Source organism: Oryctolagus cuniculus, chromosome 5, assembly GCF_964237555.1.
Source record: "Oryctolagus cuniculus chromosome 5, mOryCun1.1, whole genome shotgun sequence".
Taxonomy (NCBI): Eukaryota; Metazoa; Chordata; class Mammalia; order Lagomorpha; family Leporidae; genus Oryctolagus; species Oryctolagus cuniculus.
Window position 1 is genome coordinate 53530627 of NC_091436.1, and position 21906 is coordinate 53552532.

Consider the following 21906-nt stretch of genomic DNA (forward strand, 5'->3'; position numbering starts at 1 on the left):
TCTAATAATTTGATGGTGTCAGGTCGTAGATTTAAGTCTTTAATCCATGTTGAGTGAATTTTTGTGTAAGGTGAAAGGTAGGGGTCTTGCTTCATGATTCTGCACATGGAAATCCAATTTTCCCAGCACCATTTATTGAATAGATTGTCCTTACTCCAGGGATTGGTTTTGGATCCTTGATCAAATATGAGTTGGCTGTAGATGTTTGGATTGATTTCCGGTGTTTCAATTCTGTTCCATTGGTCTATCCATCTGTTTCTGTACCAGTACCATGCTGTTTTGATTACAACTGCCCTGTAGTATGTCCTGAAATCTGGTATTGTGATGCCTCCGGCTTTGTTTTTGTTTTTGTTGTACAAGATTGCTTTAGCTATTCGAGGTCTCCTGTGTCTCCATATGAATTTCAGCATCATTTTTCCAGATCTGAGAAGAAGGTCTTCGGTATCTTGATTTGTATCGCATTGAATCTGTAAATTGCTTTTGGGAGAATGGACATTTTGATGATGTTGATTCTTCCAATCCATGCGCATGGAAGATTTTTCCATTTCTTGGTATCCTCTTCTATTTCTTTCTTTAAGGTTTTGTAATTCTCATCGTAGAGATATTTAACGTCCTTGGTTAAGTTTATTCCAAGGTATTTGATTGTTTTTGTAGCTATTGTGAATGGGATTGATCTTAGAAGTTCTTTCTCAGCCGTGGCATTGCCTGTGTATACAAAGGCTATTGATTTTTGTGCATTGATTTTATACCCTGCTACTTTGCCAAAATCTTCTATGAGTTCCAAAAGTCTCTTAGTAGAATTCTTTGGGTCCCCTAAATAAAGAATCATATCATCTGCAAAGAGGGATAGTTTGAGTTCTTCCTTCCCAATTTGTATCCCTTTAATTTCTTTTTCTTGCCTAATAGCTTAAAAAATAAATAAATCATGCCATGTATCTTTTCTGACCACAATAGAATGAAGCTGGAAATTAACAACTCAAGAATCTCTAGAACATATGCAAACACATGGAGACTGAACAACATCCTCCTGAATGACCAGCATATTATATAAGAAATCAAAGGGGAGGCCGGCGCTGTGGCTCAATAGGCTAATCCTCCGCCTTGCGGCACCAGCACACCGGGTTCTAGTCCTGGTCAGGACTAGATTCTGTCCTGGTTGCCCCTCTTCCAGGCCAGCTCTATGCTGTGGTCAGGGAGTGCAGTGGAGGATAGCCCAAGTGCTTGGGCCCTGCACCCCATGGGAGACCAGGAGAAGCACCTGGCTCCTGCCTTCGGATCAGCGCTGTGTGCCGGCCGCAGCGCACCAGCTGCAGCGGCCATTGGAGGGTGAACCAACAGCAAAGGAAGACCTTTCTCTCTGTCTCTCTCTCTCACTGTCCATTCTGCCTGTCAAAAGAAAGAAAGAAAGAAAGAAATGGGGAAATCAAAAAATTCACGGAAATGAATGAAGTTGACAGTGCAGCAATGATCGCTGTATTGAGCAAAGATTGGTGACAAATTATTTAGAAACTGGAAAGACATCATGTTTTCCAGATTCCTACATTTTGTTGAAAATTCCAAAGGGACAAATATCATACGTTCTCCCTGATCAGTGACAACTAACCAACCACAAAAAAGGAAACCTGTTGAAGCAAAATGGACACTATGAGAAACAGTGACTTGATCAGCCCTTGTCCTGACTGTTGATAAACAAATTAATACTTTATCCATTTTGTTCTAGTTAATACTATTGGTTGAACTCTGTAATCAACACACATTTATTCTTAGGTGTTGAAATTTAACTGAAAAGTGATCTCTGTTAAACATAAGAGTGGGAATAAGAGAGGGAGGAGATGTACAATTTGGGACATGCTCAATCGGACTTGCCCCAAATGGTGGAGTTAGAAACGTGCCAGGGGATCCCAAAACAATCCCATCAAGGTGGCATGTACCACTACTATCTCACTAGTCCAAGTGATCAATTTCAACTCACAATTGATCACACTGATAGGTCTAAGAGTCAAAGGGATCACACAAACAAGACTAGTGTCTGCTAATACTAACTGATAGAATGAAAAAGGGAGAGAAGGATCCAACATGGGAAGTGGGATACACAGCAGACTCATAGAATGGCAGATGTCCTAAACAGCACTCTGGCCTCAGAATCAGCCCTTAAAGCACTCGGATCTGGCTGAAGAGCCCGTGAGAGTACTTGAGGCATGGAAAGCCAAGACACTCTGGAAAAAAAAAAAAAAAAACAACAACAACAACAACAAAAAAAAACACCTAAATGAAAGGTCTCTGCAAGTGAGATCCCAGTAGAAAGAAAGAATGGGCCATCAAAGAAGGAGGTACCTTTCTCTGAAGGGAGGAGAGAACTTCCACTTTGACTATGACCTTGTCTAAATAAGATCGAAGTCAGCGAACTCAATCGGCTTCCATAGCCTTGGAAACTCATGGCTAGAGCCTAGGGAGATTTCTGACACCATAAGTAAGAGTGTCAAATTGTTAAGTCAACAACAGGAGTCACTGTGTACTTACTCCTTATATGGGATCTCCGTCTTTAATGTTTTGTCCACTGTGAATTGATGCTATAACTAGTACTCAAACAGTATTTTACACTTTGTGGTTCTGTGTGGGTGGGTGAAAATTGATGAAATCTTTACTTAATATGGCTGGCGCCGTGGCTCAACAGGCTAATCCTCCGCCTTGCGGCGCCGGCACACCAGGTTCTAGTCCCAGTCGGGACTCTGGATTCTGTCCCAGTTGCCCCTCTTCCAGGCCAGCTCTCTGCTGTGGCCTGGGAGTGCAGTGGAGGATAGCCCAAGTGCTTGGGCCCTGCACCCCATGGGAGACCAGGAGAAGCACCTGGCTCCTGCCATCAGATAGGCGCGGTGCGCAGGCTGTAGCGCACCGGCTGCGGCGGCGGCCATTGGAGGGTGAACCTATGGCAAAGGAAGACCTTTCTCTCTGTCTCTCTCTCTCACTATCCACTCTGCCTGTAAAAAAAAAAAAAAAAGAAAAAGAAAAAGAAATCTTTACTTAATATATACTGAATTGATCTTCTGTATATAAAAATAATTGAAAATGAAACTTGATGTGAATGGAATGGGAGAGGGAGCGGGAGATGGGAGGGGTGCGGGTGGGAGGCAAGTTATGGGGGGGGGGAGCCATTGTAATCCATAAACTGTACTTTGGAAAATTATATTTACTAAATAACAGTTTTAAAAAAAAGAAACTGGAAAGACATCAAATAAATGAACTACCAATGTATCTCAAGGACCTAGAAAAACAACAAGAAACCAAAATAAAAATTAGTAGGAGGAAAGAAATAATTACAATTAGAGAAGAAATAAACAAAATGGAAACAAAATAGCAAACCAATGAAATGAAGAGCTGGGTGTTTGAAAAAAATAAACAAAATCGATACAGCATGGCTCAACTAACCAAAAAAAGAGAGAGAAGACCCAAATCAATAAAATCAGCAATAAAATGGAAACTTAATAAGAGATACCACAGAAATAAAAAATTCATCAAGAATTACTACACTCATATTTAACAGGGATCACTTTTCAGTTAAATTTAAATGACTAAGAATAATTGTGTGTTAAATAAAGAGTTCAACCAATGGTACTAAGTAGAACAAAACAAATACTAAAAGGAATAAAATAGTAAGTTATTCCTCGACAGTCAGGACAAGGGCTGATCAAGACAGAAAAGTGATCCCTGTTAAATATAAGAGTGGGAATAAGAGAGGGAGGAGATGTACATTTCAGCACATGCTCACTTGGACTTACCCCTAATGTTAGAGCTAGAAATGTGCCAGGGGATTCTAATTCAATCCCATCAAGGTGGCATGTACCAATGCTATCTTACTTGTTAAAGTGATCAGTTTAAGTTCATGATTGATTAAAAAGATAGGATTAAGTGTCAAAGGGATTACATAAATAAGACCAGTGGCTGCAAATAATAATTGATAGAATTAAAAAGGAGAGAATGATCCTACATGGGAAGCAGGATATGCAGCAGACTCATAGAACTGCAAATGCCCTAAACAGCACTCTGGCCTCAGAATCAGCCCTTAAAGCATTTGGATCTGGCTAACAAGCCCATGAGAGTTTTGCAAGCATGGAAAGTCAAGACACTGTGGCAAAAAAAAAAATGACCTAAGTGAAAGATGTCTGTGAGTGAGACCCTAGCGGTAAGAATGGGCCATCAAAAAAGGCAGTACCTTTCTCTGAAGGGAGGAGAGAACTTCCACTTTGATTATGGCCTTGTCTAAACAAGATCAGAGTTGGTCATTTTTTTCTTGCAGGTAGATGAATTCACTTGTTAGAATTTCAAAATCAAGGTAGATTTTTAGAAATCGGCTGTATGCTACTTATAAGAAGCCTAAAACAAAATGGCACATGAATGTTGAAAAATATAGAAAAATTTTACTCTAGATAAAATACTAGTCAGTAGAAAGCTGGTAGTAAAATTTCAGTAACAGACAATATAGAGACTGATAAAATATATACATTATTAGGGATACATTTAATCTATAAATATATATTATACTATTATATATAACATATATGTTATATATTATATTTTATTATATTGTTACATATATTATATTGTATATTATATTATTATATTAAATTATTATATAAATGTATATATTATTAGGGAAAAATTAAAAGATACAAATATACAACTATCAGGAACATGGATGTGTGCACCATGAAATAAGTACAGCAATGTCAGAATTTCACCATGACACTAACAAAATCACTTTGCAAATATTTTTGTAAACTTATATGTTTACATTTGTTTGGAAATATTCCCAGCAGTGAAGTTATTGGGTAATTTGTATAGGTATATGTTCAACTTCAGTACAAACTTGCAAATAGTTTTCCAATGTTGCAACAGTTTATACTCTCATTGGTATGTAAGGACTCCGACTGCTTCCCACTGTTGCCTATCCTTGTCATGTTACCATTCTGATGTGTATATTGGTATTCATGGTTTTAATTTTCATTTCAATGAAAGGAGTTGGACCTCTTTTCATAGGATATTGGTTATTTTAATATCCTCATTTGTGAAGTGCCTTTTAAAGCCTTTTGTCTTTTTTTTTTCTACTGGGTTATCTGTATATTCTTTATTGATCTAAAAGAGTTTTAAAAATAGATTCTAGGTTTGAATACTTAGAAGATCTGTATAACTGATATCTTATGTAAAATAATAAAATATTGGAAAGAATGATGGATATTTAGAAGTTTTATGATGTATATTTTTATATCTAAAAACAGAATTGACATCCCATTTAATACAAAGGAATTTGGTAAAAATTGACTATGTCACAAAGAGATGCTTGGTAAATTTTTAAAAATCTGTATACAGTTTATATTTTCTAATCACAATGCTGTTAGTATGGACATTTCTTTAAAAACTGAACATGGAACTGTCATATGACCCAGCAAATCCACTACTGAGAATATACCCAAAATATATGCTTCATTGCATCAAAGAAATATCAGCTCTAACATTTTTATAGCAACACTATTCACAATAGTCAAAATACCAAATCAATCTAGGTGTCTATCATCAGATAAATGGATAAAGAAAATGTGGTACGTGTACATAATAGAAAGCTAATGAGCTATGAAAAAGAACAAAATTCTTTCTTCTGCACTAAAATGGACGGAAATGGAGGACACCACGTTGAGTCAAAAAAAAAAAAAAAAAACAGACACAGAGAGAAAAATACCAAATGTTCTCCTTTCTAAGTGGCAGTTAAAAGGATTGGAGCACTGACAGGAGGAAGGATGGGGTGAGAAGTATCACTATATTCCTAAATCTGTATATATGAAATACATGAAACTTGTATAACTTAAATAAAATTTTAAAAATACAAAAAGCAAACATATATATACTGTAATATTTTAAAAATTTATGTTTGACAATCAGATTATGCATATATATGAATCTATAATTATAGAAAATCAAGAATCAAGAGTAAGATTTGACAGTCTGAATTTCTCACCTTATATAGGTCCATAATTGTATAATATTAAGCATAAAAAACTGCTACATTACACGAAATCCTTAAGACTTCTTTCTTATGATGTTAAAAATGAAAAAAAAAATCTAAAGAGAATGCTGAGATGTACTTAAGAAAACACTATATCCCCACTATACCAAATTAAAATTTATTTGAAATTATGTAAGCAAAACAAATTTCACATTAAAAGTGGGCATAGAATATAATTAACTTTAAGAGAAAAGTTATAGTAAAAAACAAGTGGAGTTCTGTAACTTCACTAGCAGTAAGGGTAATACAAATTACAATAATGATGTTTTTCGGACTACTACATCAAAAAGTTTTTGCTATTGTCAGTATAGTTGGTAAAAATACATTTCTAGTGCAAGATTTTATGAAAAATATAAGGAGTAGCTATTGGAATTTAAAATGTATATTATTTTTGACTAGCAACCCCTCAAGTAGGAATCTTTCCTACAGAAACAGTTTTTGGGGTGTACAAACCAGTCTACTGGTTACAGTGTTGTCTGTGATAGGGAGAGCACCATCAACAAAACTTGTGGACAACCTAAAATCAACCAAAAGAGACCAGATTATGTTGTATTTGTTTTACAAAAGAATGTTTTATATTCATTTAAAACTGCAATGAATTGTACATTTGTCTATGCTGTGTTGTTTAATATAAAATGGAAGATAAGAGGATAGAGGAAGGGAGGGATGGGGGAGGAAAGAGTTCATATACTCTGATATAGGTATTTAGGAAACACTCTGGAAAGGTGTATTCTAACATGTTAACAGTCATTAAGAAATAGTGGTGGATTTTGAGTCCTTTTTCCCTCATATTAAAGAAATCTAACTTAAATATTTTTTTTAAAAAAAGACAAAAACCAAGTGTTCTTTCTTCTAAGTGGAAGTTAAAATAAAATAAAATAAAATAAAATAAAATACCTCAATCCAAGCATACAAAACTGACTTCTAGAGACTGGGAACAAGGATAAGAGGCATAAAATGTTTTCAGATTGAAAAATTAGGGGAAGCTGGGGGGGGTGGTTCATTAATTCTGAGAAAGTTACTAATATGATATGTTAATGGGAAATAAGGTATATGACAACCACACGGTATTACAAGCTCATAATTTCTGCTTTATAAATTTGAATCTGTTCTGAATAAAATGTTTAAAAATCATAAATAAATAATGAGCCAGTTTTTGTTTGTTTCAAAGTTCTCCTTTAGTTCCCTGGACCAATGGACTCTGGAACAAGTTGAAACTACTTTGGGTATTAATATTGTGGAAAATTTGCCCAGATGATTATGGATCTGTGACAGGAAGCAGATGGCAAGGTCAAAAATAACCAGTGAAGACTCAATGGCAACACATTTCATTTTCCAGGTTTGGAGAATGCTGCAGCCTGTATCTGTCTGGATATGGCCTATATCTGGGATAGATAAGGGTTAAGTGAGAGCTCTTGAGAAAATAATCTGGTAACTGAGTTCAACCCAACATTTACCATTATATTTATACATAAAAATCAATGTATCAGAGAACTACTGTTAACACCAGCTTAAACAACAGTTTGGGAAACATAAATGTAGACCTTTTAATTCTTGGTCTTTTCTTCTAGTAGCTCACTTTTTCTAAGTTATCAGAAATCTCCCTTCAGATGCTATCCTTCACTGAATTATTTTTTTCCTTGTATCTCCTGGAAGATTTTCTGAAGTAGAGTGAAGGCTTTCTGTTTACTTTACGACCATGAGAAAATGCTTTTATCATCTCTTATTTACTAGGGCAAATTATAGTTATTTTAAACTAACCATGAAAGCAAAATGCAAAAATATACTAAGAAATAGTAACAAAGTTCAAAAGTTAGAAAATAATTATTAGTCTTTTCATGTTTGTCCCTTTACTGTCTTTGAACAAACAGCCAACCTTTGATCTTCTGTGTTTTTCAAGATACATATATTCTGTTATTGTTAGAGATACACTAAGATAACAACCATGAATTTCAAGTCAGATGTTTCAGCCACACCTCATTAAGATAATATTTACTAAGAGAAAGACAGTTTGCATTTTATCTTTTTCCCCATTTTATCTAAATATTCTAGGATAAATATAATAACAGAAAAATATTGAGAAATAGGGTGTAGTCCTTTCAAAATTTTATCTATTTCAGGATACAGACAGTGTAGCCAAGCTGTTCACCATTTTAAATTTTCCTTAGACCTGTAGTGCATCTGTGGAGGAAAATTGAGAAATGAAAAAGACATGAATTTTTATAACTGGCAATTTTTCTAGTCATTTTGGCAGGACAGACACTTGATCAGAACAAAAGCAGAATGAAAGATTCACTCTGTCTTTCCTTTGGCAAAGTGTAAATTCTATTTATCTCACAAATGTGTGTCTTAATTGGAAAGCTATTTATAATAAAAAGTGCTCACTTCAAGGAGTTGATAACTTAAAATTCTTTGCATAAATCAAATATTCAGTATTCATTTAAGTATTAGCATCAGAATATTATTTCAAGATCAATTTGTTCTACAACTCTGTGTGGCATACACACTACTGGACAGAATGTACTTGGCATTTGGGAGCTAGACTTTAATTCTCAAGGAATTCAAAAATTATAGAAAACACAGATGGATAGACAAGTGTTATAATACTGCTATAATAATTGTTTATGCAACAAGTACTAAAATAAAAGTATTGACTTCCACTACTGAGAAGAAAGTGGAACAAATTTTTCAGTGCTGAAAAAAAAAAAAAAAAAAAAAAAAAAAAAAAAAAAAAAAAAAAAAAAACCTGGGAAGCCAGAATCCTATTACCAGTAAAATTGTCCTTAAAAAAATATGAGGCAAAGTAAGACATTCACAGTTGAAGGAAAACTAGGGGAATTTATCACCTGAAGACCCATCCTAAAAGAGTGGCTAAGGGAAGTTCCAAGTAGAAAGTTCTCCAGTTAAAGAAATGTTTTAAGTATATGGAGGATTTGCTTCAATCATATGCAATAAGACACATAGACACAGAAATGACTGTCATGAAGGACACTAATTTTTCTCAATGGATAGAAATCACCATGGGAGTCACACTGATCAAAAGAAATGGATAAGAAAGAATCTCAGCATAAGATGTTGTGGTGTTTTGTTTTCTTTAAATATACGACATCTTTCTTCTGGAATGTTTGATAAATTCATCCAAAAGCTCCACTAAATTCTCTCTATAGCAGGGCATCTAGAACAGACATCAGTAAGAGATTAAGGACTTGTGTCTCTTGGGTAATTAAGGAATGGATATGGATTAGGGAAGGTAAGAACTAAGGCTCTGCATCCAGACTGATATGGAGCTGAATCCCAGCTGAAGCATTTAGGCCATGCCAACTTCAACAACTTACATAGTCCCTTCCAGGCTGGGATAGGCATGTTAATAGGACCTATCTTGACGTCGGCGCCGCGGCTCACTAGGCTAATCCTCCGCCTTGCGGCGCCAGCACACGGGTTCTAGTCCCGGTTGGGGTGCTGGATTCTGTCCCGGTTGCCCCTCTTCCAGTCCAGCTCTATGCTGTGGCCAGGGAGTGCAGTGGAGGATGGTCCAAGTGCTTGGGCCCTGCACCCCATGGGAGACCAGGAGAAGCACCTGGCTCCTGCCTTCGGATCAGCGCGGTGCGCAGGCTGTAGCGCACCGGCTGCGGCGGCCGTTGGAGGGTGAACCAACAGCAAAGGAAGACCTTTCTCTCTGTCTCTCTGTCCACTCTGCCTGTCAAAAAAAAAAAAAAAAAATAGGACCTATCTTGTAGAACTTTCAGCATAGTGGCTGAAATAGGATAAATTCTCAATGAATATTATCTATTATATTTCATTACATTTTATAGGCAAAGGATTAATAATATTTTGATGCTTGAATAGTTGATTAATAGGCTAGCCTTTTGAATATTTCAAATAGTACAATATTAACCTGATAAGCCTACAATAACTGAACCATCAGTCTGGAGGTGACCATTTGTGTTATTATTGTATGTTAATTTACCCCCATTCCTCCACCAAAATTACTCTTTTCAAGATCATCAGTGTCTTCAACATTGCCAAAAATAGTAGTCAATTCCCAGATCTCAAAAAAAAAAAAAAAAATCCCAGATCTCATCTTATTTCTTCTGTGGAATATTTGATAAGATGGATCAATCCTAGAAATACCTCTTTCATCTACTGAGTCTCCTTATACCTCACTGGTTGCTTCACCTCATTATTTATTCTTCTAGCTTCCCTGTCATTTGTTTTAAGGGTAAGTCCTTATACCTCATCTCTTTAACATATACACAAACTTTTAATGAAGATCTCTTCCAGTTTCATAGCTTTAATATCATCTATATATTAATTATTTATATTTATATTCCTAGTCCCAAAAATCACTTCTGAACTCTACATTTACATTCTATTTCCTACTGGACTTCTTCACTTAAATGTGAAAACTGTAGACATTTCAAACTGCAAAATCCAAAGTCGAAATTCTGGTATTTCTCATTCTAATTCTGCTTCTCTTTCATTCTTATTCATTCCAAGTAATAGCAACTTGGTGCCTCCAGTTGCTCACAATGAAAACTTAGTCATCATTGACTCTCTTTTTTCTTATATCCCATGTTCATTGTGTCAATAAAACTTGTGGCTCCATTTTTAAAATCTATTCAGAATTTGACTCATTCTCACTTCTTCCACTACTTCCAGGGTCATCAAAACTGGTATCTCCTTGCCTGAATTATTCCAAAAGTTACCAAGCAGCCTCTAACCTATTCTCAACAGAGAAATAAAAAGGCCCTTTAAAAATCAGAATCAGAATATATCACTTTACTAAAAAAACTTCCCTTGACTTTCTGTTAATGAAGCAAAACTCATGGTCCTTATCAAGATTTGAACAGCTTTCACGATACAGTCTCTTGGTGTTTCTTGACCTCATCTCTTTTTCCTTCTTGCTCACTCTACTCCAAATTCACTTGCCCCCTCGCTGGTCTACTGGGCTGCCTCTTCAGCCCTTCGTACTCCCTTACCTGGATGACTTGGCCTCCCACATCACATGGTTTTCTCCACCTTTGGTTTTTATCCAAATGTCATCTTCTGACCAGAGTTTTGATTGATCACCTTGCCTGACTAAAATCCCTAGCCTGGAACTTTCTATGCCCCTTCACTATTTTATTATTCTTCACAATCTTCTTAATACCTTCTAAAATATTATAAAAACACATTTTAAATTGTCCTCTTCTCTCAACAAAATATAAAATTCATGAGGGATTTTACCTCCTGTTTTGTTGGTTTATTCTGACACACAGAACAATGACTAACAAAGAGTAAATAGGGACGTCTGGCGGCGGGGCGGGCGGAGGCGCGGGCGGAGGGCGCGGGCCGACTGGGCGCACCGACAATGGCTTCCAAGTGCCCCAAGTGCGACAAGACGGTGTACTTCGCTGAGAAGGTGAGCTCCCTGGGCAAGGACTGGCACAAGTTCTGTCTCAAGTGCGAGCGCTGCAACAAGACGCTGACGCCAGGCGGCCACGCCGAGCGTGACAGGAAGCCCTTCTGCCACAAGCCCTGCTACCCATGTTGTTCGGACCCAAAGGCGTGAACATCGGCGGTGCCGGCTCCTACATCTACATCTACGAGAAACCCCGGCCGAGGGGCCTGCAGTCACCGGCCCCATCGAGGTCCCCGCCGCCCGACCTGAAGAGCGGTGGCGAGTGGCCCCCTGAAGGGGCCCAGCAAAGCCTCCAGCGTCACCACCTTCACCGGGGAGCCCAAGTGTGCCCTCGCTGCAACAAGCGAGTGTATTTCGCCAAGAAGGTGACGTCACTGGGCAAGGATTGGCACCGGCCATGCCTGCGATGCAAGCGCTGTGGGAAGACGCTGACGCCGAGCGGGCACGCGGAGCACGATGGCCAGCCCTTACTGCCACAAGCCCTGCTATGGAATACTCTTCGGACCCAAGGGAGTGAACAGCGGAGCAGTGGGCAGCTACATCTACGACGCCCCTGAAGGCACCAGCCAGCCTCAGGAGCAGGGCCCCTCGGCCTCAATCCCCGCTGGGCTCTGCCCTGCCCAGCGTCCCCCTGCCTGCTGGTGGGCGCTGGAGCAGGAGGGAGCCACCCCCTGCCTGCCCTTGTCCCGGAGGGTCCCCGGAGGCTCTCTCTCTCCTGCCACCTCCTCCCATGTTATTTATGCCCCCCCCCCCCCATGCTTCACAGCGCCCCTCACGTGGGCCACACCCAGCCGCGCAGACCTGTGCTGTCAATAAAGTGTGGGAGGACAGAAAAAAAAAAAGAGTAAATAAGTATTTGTCGAATAAAGGAATAGACTAGAGGCATTGTTTAATATCTTCAGCAAGAAAAGGAAGGAAGCATCCACAAGCAAATGAAAAGTAACTTTGTTCAATTGCCAGATAATTTTCTGAAGCTAATTCAGATAAAGCAAGCAATTCTCAGAATAGAATGATCAGTATAAATGGCCCAATTTCTCACTATACTTCCCCAAAGCACTACATTGCTACATAATCAATTTACTGTTAACACTGCAAGAGATTCAATGATAGTTTTCACTACAAGCATATTTATGATTCAATCTCATTTCTTGTTTACAGCTTCAATATTCTACTTTGCATATTTAAAGGGTTATTTTTTCTATAATATTTGAGGACCAATTGAAGAATTTGCAGTGTTAAATCAAATGATTTGCCTATTAAAAAAATTTAACCAAGCAGAATTCTATATAGCAGTCATAGATAAATTTATCTGTTAGTTATCTGTTACACTGTCTTTGATCATAACAGAGGTTTCTACCTGTTTGTTTTAGTATATGTGCTGCCAAAGCAAGCACGTACCTGTTTGTTTTAAATAGCTCTATTATCTCTTTCTACAAGGAAGCTTTTGAAGAAAACTTTCAACGATTGCTTGCCAACCAAAGCAGCCAGATCTGCAATAATTCACTAGCTAGTCTACGCATAGCTGTCTGTCTTTGTTTGAGGTATTAAAGCTGTTAATTTCCTGGAATCTCAAGGAAGAAGCCTGATTTTTGTCTCTTACCAATGTTCTATCGCCCATGCAAAACTGCCAACCCCATATTTTTGTTTATATTCATGTAGAAGCATATAACTGCAACTATTCTACTCCTAAGCAACTCTTACAGAAAATTCACTGATAGCCTATTCCTATAACATAATTTCCTAATGTTTTGTCAAATTAGATATTTGGTTTGGACTGTTCCTTGTTTTACTGAGTTGCGGATATTTGAGAAATGAACCAGAGGATGAAATATCAATCTTTCTCACTCCTCCCCACTCTGCTTTTCAAATAAATAAATGAGCGTTTGTAAAAGAGCTGTATGTAGCACATATTTTTCCTTAAAATACACACATGCCACATTCATAACATGAACCGTGAACCTGGTGGAGTATGTTTGTTGAAAACAAATAACAAGAAGGTGGTAAACAATCTCTTGTGCTCACAATCAGACAGGTGCTTGCTATATAGCCTCATTAAGAGAGAAGAGCAAAGAATGAATAAATAAGGAAGCAGATGTTACTGATTTCCCAAACAAATCCTCATTATGACATTTCAAAGTGGAGAACACTAATATAAACTTGGAGTTTCTGCTTTTAGCTTGTGAATTATCTTTACCAATATTCAGCGCTCAGAATATTTCTGCGTGCTGCAGGATTCCTAAAGCTACATTCATCCATCTAAGAAGCACAGGCTAAGCTATAATTATACATTTCAGTGCTGTTCCAATATACATTTTCATTCATTCAATAACTAATTATTGAGTGTCTATTATGTGCAGGCTCTATATAAGATATTGAGTATGTTCCAGTAAACATAGATACATTATTTAGCTTCACAGTGTTTTATAATATAACAGAGGAAGGAGGGTGTCTGGTCTAGTGTTTAAGACATTATTAGTTGGGGCTGGCGCTGAGGCGCAGAGGGTTAAAGCCCTAGCCTGAAGCACTGGCATCCCATATGGGCACTGGTTCAAGACCTGGCTTCTCCTCTTCCGATCCAGCTCTCCAGCTCTCCGCTATGGGGTGGGAAAGCAGTAGAAGATCACCCAAGTCCTTGGGTCCCTGCACCCATCTGGGACACCCCGAGGAAGCTCCTGGCTCCTGGCTCCTGGCTTTAGATCATCTCAGCTCTGGCCATTGTGGCCATCTAGGGAGTGAACCAGTGGATGGAAGACCTCTCTCTCTGTCTCGACCTCTCTTGGTAATTCTGTCTTTCAAATAAATAAATTTAAATCTCTGATGTCTGCATGCCACATCAGAGTATCTGGGTTTATTTCCCATCTCCAGCTTTTTGTTAATGCAAATCCTGGAAGGCAGTGGTGATGGCTCAAATAGCTGGGTTTTTGTCACTCATGTGGGAGAATCAGATTGAGTTCCTGGCTTTAACTTTGACCTGGTCTAACACAGGCTGCTGTGGCATTTGGGGATTAAAAAAGTTAATGGGAAACCATTTTCCCCACCCCAACTCCCTTACTTTCTTTCCTTCTCTCTCCTCTCATTCTCTCAAATTAAACAAACACATTTGCAAACTGGTAAAGCCATGATGGAAATCAGTCTGGAGATTCCTCAGAAACCTGAATATAATCCTACTATACAACCCAGCCATCCCACTACTTGGAATTTACCCAAAGGAAATTAAATTAGCAAACAAAAAAACTGTCTGCACCTTAATGATTATTGCAGCTCAATTCACAATAGCTAAGACCTGGAATCAACTTAAATGCCCATCAACAGTAGACTGGATAAAGAAATTGTGGGACATGTACTCTATAGAATACTATACAGCAGTCAAAAACAATGAAATCCAGTCATTTACAACAAAATGGAGGAAACTGGAAAACATCACGCTGAGTGAAATAATCCAGTCCCAAAGGGACAAATATCATATCATATGTTCTCCCTGATTGGTGACCACTAACCGAGTACCAAAAAGGAAACCTGTTGAAGCGAAATGGACACTATGAGAAACAGTGACTTGATCAGCCCTTGTCCTGACTGTTGATAAACAAATTAATACTTCATCTCTTTTAGTATTTTTTGTCCTACTTAACACTATTGGTTGAACTCTGTAATTAACACACAATTATCCTTAGGTGTTGAAATTTAACTGAAAAGTGATCTCTATTAATTATTAAGAGTGGGAATAAGAGAGGGAGGAGATGTACAATTTGGGACATGCTCAATCGGACTTGCCCCAAATGGTAGAGTTAGAAACGTGCCAGGGGATCCCAAAACAATCCCATCAAGGTGGCATGTACCAATGCCATCTCACTAGTCCAAGTGATCAATTTCAACTCACAATTGATCACACTGATAGGTCTAAGAATTAAAGAGATCCCATAAACAAGACTAGTGTCTGCTAATACTAACTGATAGAATGAAAAAGGGAGAGAAGGATCCAACATGGGAAGTGGGATACACAGCAGACTCATAGAATGGCAGATGTCCTAAACAGCACTCTGGCCTCAGAATCAGCCCTTAAAGCACTCGGATCTGGCTGAAGAGCCCATGAGAGTACCTGAGGCATGGAAAGCCTAGACACTGTGATAGAAAAAAAAAAAAAAAAAAAAAACCTAAATGAAAGGTCTCTGCGAGTGAGATCCCAGTAGAAAGAAAGAACGGGCCATCAAAGAAGGAGGTACCTTTCTCTGAAGGGAGGAGAGAACTTTCACTTTGACTATGACCTTGTCTAAATAAGATCGAAGTCAGTGAAATCAAGAGGCTTCCATAGCCTTGGAAACTTATGGCTAGAGCCTAGGGGGATTTCTGACGCCATAAACAAGAGTGTCAAATTGTTAACAACAGGAATCACTGTGCACTTAACTCCTCATGTAGGATCTCTGTCCTTAATGTGTTGTCCAATGTGAATTAATGTTATAACTAGTACTAAAACAGTATTTTACACTTTGTGTTTCAGTGTGGGTGCAAATTGTTGAAATCTTTACTTAATATATACCAAATTTATCTTCTGTATATAAAGATAATTGAAAATGAATCTTAATGTGAACGGAATGGGAGAGGGAGCGGGAGATGGGAGGGTTGCAGGTGGGAGGGAAGTTATGAGGGGGGAAAGCCATTGTAATCCATAAACTGTACTTTGGAAATTTATATTTATTACATAAAAAGTTAAAAAACACATAAATAAACAAATAATAAATATTTTACAAGTACAATAGAAGAGATGGACACCAAACAACTAACAGTGATGATTATTTGTAAATTCTCTGAAGAAAATGGATATGTTTCCTGAGGAAATCATATTTTGGCCAAAATAAAATAAAAGAAGGCTCAAAATACTGTAACACCAACATTTGCAGGGTAAAAAGAATATTTTTATGACTCTCAACTATTAGTCCAATACAGCAATCTGGGTAAAAAGAAATAGATGTTTCATCATTTTAAACTTCTGTATTGTGTGCATAATGTTGTATTAGGGAATATGTGATTATAGGGAGTACAGTTCAAGATTCCTGAACAAAATTTATTTGATAAACTCTACCTTATTTGTCTACCATGTAGAAAAGAACTCAGTGGGGGCCAGCGCTGTGGCTCAGTGGGTTAAAGCCCTGGCCTGTGGCACCGGCATCCCATATGGGCGCCAGTTCTAGTCCCGGCTGCTCCTCTTCCAATCCAGCCCCCCATGACTGATCTCATGCAGTATTTCTCCCAAACCCTCCTTGCAGGTAACTGAAATTCCATTATTTTGGGTTTATCCCTTTAATCTTTTTTTTAAAAAATATGCATTTTCAGAAGCCGAGCTGCGGGACTGAGCTGCGCAAGCTGCAGGGTCTGCGCGCAAGTGCTCGAAGGGGAGTGCAACAGCGGGGAGACTTGGGACGTCCAGGGCTCCGAGTCCACACATCGGCGCTGGAAGGGGAGCAGACCTGCGTGGAGAGCGTGGGAGCCCACAGTTCGGGACATCAGCGGCAGACTCAACACACCAGCGCTGGAACGCGAGGTGAGCCGAACCTCAATAACCCGAGACACCGGCAGGCAAGCGGAGAGAGGAGACTAGAGGGAACGACCCCCGGGGCGGGGGGGACTTCACCAAGCTAACTGGAAGAAAGAGAGAGGGAAAAAAAAAAAAAAAAGTGACTGGTACGGACACGGGTTTCTCTCTCTCCGCTCACCTCTCAAGGGCGAGCAAGACAAAGAGCAGGCGCCATCTTGGACATACGTCATAAGCAGAGCGACCTCAGGTCTGCACCGGCCCTGAGCCTAGCAGTAAAACCTGACTCTGGGTGGGGCGAATTAACAGGAGATTAGGACTTAGTAAATTTATGGTGCTACTGAACTGAGACTGTGAAAAAAGAGACGGTGGGGGAGAGAACTCACGGAATTCACGTGAGCACTCTCCAGAGACACTACAATTCCGTAACTTTGGCAACCCAGTGGGAGACTGAAGGAGAATTTGAGCCCACTCTAAGGGCCGAACAGATTCCCTGTGTGGTCCTTGGGAAAGAGCTTCTGATCTCTGGCTCCTGTGGGTATATCATTTGCCTGCTAACTACCTCCAACTTTGTTCAGCTGTGCAGAATAACTTCCCTTTTGAATCAAAAAAAAAGAGAGAGAGAGAGAGAGAGGTTTACCACGCCTAACCTGGGAGTGTCACCTTTGGCACACCAAACAGAGCTCTCAGGCCACACCCATCTCAAGCCCTAAGGCTCCATCAAAAACAGATAGTCCACTTAATCTAGAGTCATAGTATAACAAGAAAAAGCACCACAGTGAAGAAACCAAATATCTCCAATATGACAAATAACAAACACAAAAACCAAGGTAATAAAAACAAGGAAGTCACCATGAAGCCCTCAAATGAAAAAGACACCCCAATTCAAGATTATGAGGATGATGACATAGAAGAAATGCAAGAAGCAGATCTCAAAAAATTGATAAGAACATTAAGAAGTTCTCAAAAACAAATTCTTGAACTACAGAAATCCTTAATGGACAAGATAGAAAATCTCTCTCGTGAAAATGAAATATTAAGGAGGAATCAAAATGAAACGAAACAACTAGTACAACAGGAAACTGGGATAGTGACTGAAGTGAAGAATTCAATAGATCAAATGAAAAACACAATAGAGAGCCTTACAAACAGAATGGGAGAAGCAGAAGAGAGAATATCGGACTTAGAAGACAGAGAACAGGAAAGGATACAGTCAGACCAAAGAAAAGAAGAGGAAATTAGAAATCTAAAACATATTGTCAGGAATCTTCAGGATACTATTAAAAAACCCAACATTCGGGTTCTAGGAGTTCCTGAAGGCATGGAGAGGGAGAAAGGATTAGAAGGCCTTTTTAGTGAGATATTAGCAGAAAATTTCCCAGGTTTGGAGAAGGACAGAGAAATCCTAGTACAGGAAGCTCACAGAACCCCTAATAAACACGACCAAAAGAGACCCTCACCACGACACGTTGTAATTAAACTCTCCACAGTGAAACATAAAGAAAAGATCCTAAAATGTCCAAGAGAGAAACGTCAGATTACTCTCAGAGGATCTCCAATCAGACTCACAGCTGACTTCTCATCAGAAACTCTACAAGCTAGGAGGGAATGGCGAGATATAGCCCAGGTACTAAGAGAGAACAACTGCCAGCCCAGAATATTATATCCTGCCAAGCTCTCATTTGTGAATGAAGGTGAAATAAAGACCTTTCATAGCAAACAGAAATTGAAAGACTTTGTGGCCACTCGTCCGGCCCTGCAAAAGATGCTTAAAGATGTGTTACACACAGAAACAAAGAAACACGGTCATCAATATGAAAGAAGGTAAAGGAAGGAAACCAAGGAAGGAAAGCTCACAGCAAAAGATCACAGGGAATTCAAAGCATATATTAGAACTTATCTTTGGCAAATGGCAGGGCAAAGTTACCACTTATCATTAGTCACATTGAACGTGAATGGCCTGAACTGTCCAGTTAAAAGACACCGTTTGGCTGATTGGGTTAAAAAACAAAACCCATCTATTTGCTGCTTACAAGAAACACATCTTTCCAACAAAGATCCATACAGACTGAAAGTGAAAGGCTGGAAAAAGATATACCATGCCAACAGAAATGAAAAAAGAGCAGGCGTAGCCATCTTAATATCAGACACCATAAACTTTACCACAAAAACCGTTAAGAGAGACAAAGAGGGACACTACATAATGATTAAGGGATCAATTCAACAGGAAGATATAACAATTATCAATGTATATGCACCTAACTACAGGGCACCGGTTTATCTAAAAGATTTGTTAAGGGACTTAAAGGGAGACTTAGACCCCAATACAATAGTACTGGGGGACTTCAATACTCCACTCTCAGAAATAGACAGATCAATAGGACAGAAGATCAACAAGGATACAGTAGATTTAAACGACACTATAGCCCAAATGGATCTAACAGATATATACAGAACTTTCAATCCTACAGCTAAAGATTATACATTCTTCTCAGCAGTACATGGAACCTTCTCTAGGATTGACCACATACTAGGCCATAAAGCAAGTCTCAGCAAATTCAAAAGAATTAGAATCATACCATGCAGCTTCTCAGACCATAAAGGAATGAAGTTGGAAATGAACAACTCAGGAATCCCTAGAGCATACGCAAACACATGGACATTGAACAACATGCTCCTGAATGAACAATGGGTCATAGAAGAAATCAAAAGAGAAATCAAAAACTTTCTGGAAGTAAATGAGGATAACAGCACAACATACCAAAACTTATGGGACGCAGCAAAAGCAGTGTTAAGAGGAAAGTTTATATCAATAGGTGCCTACATCAAGAAATTGGAAAGGCACCAAATATATGAGCTTTCTATTCACCTCAAGGATCTAGAAAACCTACAGCAAACCAGACCCAAATCTAGTAGGAGAAGAGAAATAATTAAAATCAGAGAAGAAATCAACAGGATTGAATCAAGAAAAACATTACAAAAAATCAGCCAAACGAAGAGCTGGTTTTTTGAAAAAATAAACAAAATTGACACCCCATTGGCCCAACTAACTAAAAAAAGAAGAGAAAAGACCCAAATCAATAAAATCAGAGATGAAAAAGGAAATGTAACAACAGACACCACAGAAATAAAAAGAATCATCAGAAATTACTACAAGGACTTGTATGCCAGCAAACAGGGAAACCTATCAGAAATGGATAGATTCCTGGACACATGCAACCTACCTAAATTGAACCAGGAAGACATCGAAAACCTAAACAGACCCATAACTGAGACAGAAATTGAAACAGTAATAAAGGCCCTCCCAACAAAGAAAAGCCCAGGACCAGATGGATTCACTGCTGAATTCTACCAGACATTTAAAGAAGAACTAACTCCAATTCTTCTCAAACTATTCAGAACAATTGAAGAAGAGGGAATCCTCCCAAATTCGTTCTATGAAGCCAGCATCACCTTAATTCCTAAGCCGGGAAAAGATGCAGCACTGAAAGAGAATTACAGACCAATATCCCTGATGAACATAGATGCAAAAATCCTCAATAAAATTCTCGCCAATAGAATGCAACAACACATCAGAAAGATCATCCACCCAGACCAAGTGGGATTTATCCCTGGTATGCAGGGATGGTTTAATGTGCGCAAGACAATCAATGTGATACACCACATTAACAGACTGCAGAAGAAAAACCATATGATTCTCTCAATAGATGCCGACAAAGCATTTGATAAAATACAACACCCGTTCATGATGAAAACTCTAAGCAAACTGGGTTTGGAAGGAACATTCCTCAATACAATCAAAGCAATCTATGAAAAACCCACGGCCAACATCCTATTGAATGGGGAAAAGTTGGAAGCATTTCCACTGAGATCTGGGACCAGACAGGGATGTCCACTCTCACCACTGCTATTCAATATAGTTCTGGAGGTTCTAGCCAGAGCTATTAGGCAAGAAAAAGAAATTAAAGGGATACAAATTGGGAAGGAAGAACTCAAACTATCCCTCTTTGCAGATGACATGATTCTTTATTTAGGGGACCCAAAGAACTCTACCAAGAGACTATTGGAACTCATAGAAGAGTTTGGCAAAGTAGCAGGGTATAAAATCAATGCACAAAAATCAACAGCCTTTGTATACACAGACAATGCCATGGCTGAGGAAGAACTTCTAAGATCAATCCCATTCACAATAGCTACAAAAACAATCAAATACCTTGGAATAAACTTAACCAAGGACGTTAAAGATCTCTACGATGAAAATTACAAAACCTTAAAGAAAGAAATAGAAGAGGATACCAAGAAATGGAAAAATCTTCCATGCTCATGGATTGGAAGAATCAATATCATCAAAATGTCCATTCTCCCAAAAGCAATTTACAGATTCAATGCAATACCAATCAAGATACCGAAGACCTTCTTCTCAGATCTGGAAAAAATGGTGCTGAAATTTATATGGAGGCACAAGAGACCTCGAATAGCTAAAGCAATCTTGTACAACAAAAACAAAGCCGGAGGCATCACAATACCAGTTTTCAGGACATACTACAGGGCAGTTGTAATCAAAACAGCATGGTACTGGTACAGAAACAGAAGGATAGACCAATGGAACAGAATTGAAACACCAGAAATCAACCCAAACATCTACAGCCAACTTATATTTGATCAAGGATCTAAAACTAATTCCTGGAGCAAGGACAGTCTATTCAATAAATGGTGCTGGGAAAATTGGATTTCCACGTGCAGAATCATGAAGCAAGACCCCTACCTTACACCTTACACAAAAATCCACTCAAAATGGATTAAAGACCTAAATCTACGACCTGACACCATCAAGTTACTAGAGAACATTGGAGAAACCCTTCAAGATATTGGCACAGGCAAAGAGTTTCTGGAAAAGACCCGGGAGGCACAGGCAGTCAAAGC

General features: G+C 38.7%; 1 pseudogene; it reads left to right on the forward strand.

Moving 5' to 3' along the window:
* The first annotated feature begins 11371 nt into the window (after window positions 1-11371).
* On the forward strand, window positions 11372-12272 carry LOC100337813 (cysteine-rich protein 2 pseudogene; annotated as a pseudogene).
* The last annotated feature ends 9634 nt before the right edge of the window (window positions 12273-21906 follow it).